The following is a 4,540-nucleotide window of genomic DNA, read 5'->3' as shown; positions in this document are numbered from 1 at the left end:
AGTAGGGGTCTACTCCCCGATCCGCGTACCGGTGTGTACAAGCAGGAACGGGCTTTTTCATGCAAGCGAATCAGCAGTAGCGCCTGATCCAAACAGGTCGCCAGCGTTGCAGCGCAGCCCCAGCACCATCCACCCATCCTGCTGTGACGTTCAAAAAACAGGCCAATTTCACCCGTGTCTTGGGTGCGTGCATGCCACCCGTTTATACGCACTAACAGGCCATACAGACCGTGCTTCGTCGTTGTTGCTCGCTAACAGCCTTGTTTTGTTCAGATGCATAAAGTTTTGGATGTAAAACATTATATCACTTTCGTTTGTATTTGGTAATTATTAGGAAGAAGTCCATTTTACACCCTCCAACTATCGCCGAAGTCCGAATTTCCCCCCTCAACCCCAAAACCGGACATATCCAACCACAAACTATCCAAAACCGTGCAAAATACCCCCCCCCTCGGCGAGAAGGACGGCGGTTTTAGTTGACGTGGCATGTGGGGCCCACTTGTCAGGGTGACACGTCATCCTCTCCTCTATCCTCTCGCCCTCCCCCCTCCCTCCCTCTCCTCCGTGGAGCTCCCGGGGCAGGGCGGCGCTCGCCGGGGAGGGGCTTCCTAGGGGCGCCGGGCACGGGGAAGGGGGGCTCCGGGGGCGCCGCTACAAGGCGAGCTCGGGGCTGGGATCCGCCGGGGCAGGGTCTAACCGGAGATGGGTGGACGGCGGCGGCTCCACGGAGCTAAAGGCCACGCGAAGAGCCTCCGCTGATGCAGCTGAGCAGCAGCTCGTGCGGCCGCAGTAGCGTCGGGGAGGGTGGCGCGGCCACGACGAAGTAGGAGTAGGAGAAGTCGAAGTTGGAGGCATCGGGCTCGCCGCCGGCGGCCCAGGAGAGTGCGCCGGCCATCTCATCGGGGATGAGCGGCGCGCGGCAAAGCGGGCACGTCCGCTGGTCGTGGTCCATCCACCGGTCGAGGCAGCCGCGGTGGAAGATGTGGCGGCAGTTGGTGAGGCGGCGCACCTCGTCGCCGCCGCTGATGTCGCAGAGGCACACCGCGCAGTCCCTGTCGTCGGTGGCGCGGCCGATGCTGGTGCTGCGTCGTCGCCCCCTGCGTCGCGTGGTGGTGGTGGTGGCCTTGCAGCAGAAGCGCCTGGTGGTTGGGGGTCGTCCCCGAGATCCAGCAGGTCGCTGAGGCCGACGGCGTGGAACGCCCAGAGCAGGAAGCAGCGGCGGCGGGCGACGGGCAGGTGGGTGGCGTGCAGGGAGAGAGCGTGAGGAGGTAAGCGGCCTCGTGCAAGGACGGCGGCGCCCGGCGGCCGCGGCACCCGGCCACAGCCCCGACCGAGGACGGCGGCGCCCGGTGGCTGCAGCTCCTAGCGGCGGCGGCGCCCGGCAGCGGAGTGGCATGCGGCCGGCGGAGCACTCGCACGGACGCCGCGCCGAAGCTCGGCGAACACCAACACCACGCGTGGGCGGCGGCCGGCGCGAGGGCGGCGACGCGGCGCGGACGGCGGTCGCCGCGCAGGCAGCACCCCGCGGCGGCCAGGGCCCGAGCGCAGGCCCCGCACGCCGGCAAAGGGCGGCGCGGCCTAGCGCGTCGGCGGAGGGTGCGGCACCGAGTGCCCGGCTGCGCCAGCGGCGAGAGAGAGGGAGAGAGACGGGGGAGAAGAGGAGAGAGGGGGAACAGAAAAAAAGGAAAAAATGACGTGTCACCCTAACAAGTGGGCCCCACATACCACGTCAGCTGAAACCACCATCCTTCCCGCTGAGGGGGGTATTTTGCACGGTTTTTTGTAGTTCGGGGTCGGATATGTCCGGTTTTCGAGTTGAGGGGGGGATTTGAACTTCGGCGATAGTTGGAGGGTGTAAAATGGACTTCTTCATAATTATTATCCCACCATAGGTTAACTAGACTCAAAAGATTCGTCTCGCAAATTATAGACAAACTGTGTAATTAGTTATTTTATTTAGCTACATTTAATACTTTATGCATATGTTAAAAAATTCGATGTGATGGAGAATCTTATAAAATTTTGAAATTTTAAAGGAAACTAAACAAGGCCTGGATAGACCGACCCTACTTCTGGTTACATTTGATTAAAAGAAAGTCTTTCGAAAAAAACAAAAAAAAACAGAGAACCGTTGGTTGCATTGATGCTTTGTCTGTTGCAAGAGCGTGCCGCTGCAGTCTCCAGCGATGGGACCTCCCAGTACCAGTCATGCGGCGAGCCGGCCGGCGGCCAGTGACGACGAGAGGCAGACGGATGTTACGCGAGAATTTCAATTTTCCACCGATACTGGTATCAGGCTCGCGCATCGCCAGCTACGACGAAAGTTCCGTTTGGCTGCTGGAGGGTGGAGGCCCGTACTGATTGCTGACGCACCGGGCGTCGTTCACTCCTCTCTTGCGAAATGTGGCTGTGTTTGGTTAGGATTTTATGGAATTTTTTTTCATCTTTGATCACTAATTTAGAGTATTAAATAAAATCTAATTACAAAACCACATTCACAACCCCCTTAAATCGCGAGACGAATCTAATGAGGTCTTTGACCTCGTGATTAGAGGATGGGTATTGTAACATCACTGTAGCAAATCATCAATTAATTACCGTCATTAGATTCGTCTCGAAAAGTTACACGCATCCCTAAAAAATTTTTGCAAATAGACTTCATTTAGTACTCCATACAGGTATTCATCTTTTTGTGTAATTTTGATTTGACGGCTAACCAAACACGGCCACGTATCGATCCACGTTGTCGATCTCTCTCTCACACACACCCGCACGTGCACGAGGCGCGAAACATATTTGTGCGTATTTCTTTTGTTTTTAAATTTTTATGGGTTTTGTTGATATTTTGCTACACAACCTGTGTGCATAAATTTTGTTTATGTAGGATTTGCATATTTTGTTTTTTTCCTCATGTAAATTTGTGTGCTATACACTTTTGCATATATTTGTTTCCTATCCACTTGGTGTAAATCAATTATTCATGCATGCATATAGTTTGCCTTTTTATAGTCATGCATATAAAGCAATTTTGATTCTACTCCCGCCATTCCCTATTTTTTCCCCGCTGTCTCGAAATGAATCCATTTGCACGTGAAAGATGTGTCAAATGTGGGCGAACGTGGGAGACTAGAGGGAAATATGTGTTCGAACCATTAGCACGAAAAACAGAAGTTAATGGATGGAGTATAAAAGGAATCTTCCTCGACATGCTGTCTAAAATCTTTTAGCCCGACTGTTATCACCGAGCGCCTGCAAATTAGCAGGGACTTTTCTGTCACTTGTCGATTCCTATTTTGCGAGTCATTAGGATGCGCTGAAAAAAGGTTTCGGTGGGACTGTTACCACTGAGCGCTCGCAAATTAGATGGACCGTTTCCATCACGCATTTCTTCCTCTTTCTTTTTTGAACAAGCCATTTCTACTGAGCTCGTGAGTCATCGAGGTCACGCCGGAAACAAATTTTGGTGGACCGTTACCACCGGGCACCCACAAAATTAGCCAGGCCTTTTCTGTAATGTGTTTCTCCTTCTTTTTTTTTGGGTACAATGCATTTCTTCCTATCTTGCATGTCATCAGGATCACGCTGGAAAAAAAGTTTTACCACCGAGCGCCCGCAAATTAGTCGGGCCTTTTTTATGTGTAATTTCGTTGGTCATCAGAGTTGTACAGGGAATTTGAGCATCTTTGTCTAGACAATGCGTGAATGTGTTGAACTAGTTCCCCTCGGCTAGTGATGTGGTGGCATGCAGCACCCCTAGCGGCCCGGACGTAGTTTCAGTGACATTGCACGGTGACATTCCCTGTGACATTGAGACACTGACATGTGGGATCCACGTGGGTTCCATATGTCAGTGACTCAATGTCATGGGAGAATGTAACTGTGCAATGTCACCAAATCTCCCTTTGAGCGGCCCACAGAGCTAGAGCCTGGAGACAACACGTAGTAACTGGGAACGCGGGTCCCACCCGAGCCTCACCGTGAGGTCCCACAGGCCGGGCCTGGCTCGACTTTGCCCCGACGCGGGGTGGGATCCGTTGTCCATCTGCTCTGCACTGGTTCCGCCACGCTGGCACTGACCCATCCCCGGGGGGAACACCGTAGCCAAGCACGAGCGCCGATGGATTCGCCTCGCTGCTCGTCTTGAGCCTGTCGAGCGATGAGAGGGAGTGACGGTGCCCAGCAGACCACGGTTGAACTGCTAAGTCCCAACCCGGCCATGCCGAGCAAGAGCTTACTCGAGACACGGTCAGGCGCACCACATCGAGACCCCTGGGCAGGCAAATACAGAGGAGAGAGATGGGGCGGGGGCGGGGCGTGGAGGGGGTGGCTAGTTGCTTGTCATGGTAGCCAAAACGAGCCGTGCAGGCACTCAGGCGCAGCGTGCTGCTTTTCGAGCGCGAGACGAGCACGACTTCCTGGTCTGTAGTAGCTAGTGCTGGGAATTGGGCCGGGTCGGGCCGGCACGGCCCAAGCCCATCGTGCTTCGGGCCAAAAGGGGTCGGGCCTAGACGGCCCAAAAAAATTTCGGGCCGTGCCGTGC

At 54.8% G+C, this 4,540-nt stretch overlaps 1 pseudogene; it reads right to left on the bottom strand.

The window, feature by feature from the left end:
* Positions 1 to 730: 730 nt before the first annotated feature.
* Positions 731 to 4,081, bottom strand: LOC120640200 (annotated as a pseudogene).
* Positions 4,082 to 4,540: the final 459 nt, after the last annotated feature.

The sequence above is a fragment of the Panicum virgatum genome, chromosome 7K (genome assembly GCF_016808335.1).
Source record: "Panicum virgatum strain AP13 chromosome 7K, P.virgatum_v5, whole genome shotgun sequence".
Classification (NCBI taxonomy): Eukaryota; Viridiplantae; Streptophyta; class Magnoliopsida; order Poales; family Poaceae; genus Panicum; species Panicum virgatum.
The sequence above is the reverse complement of the archived record's forward strand: the minus strand, read 5'-3'. Positions and strand labels throughout refer to the sequence as shown.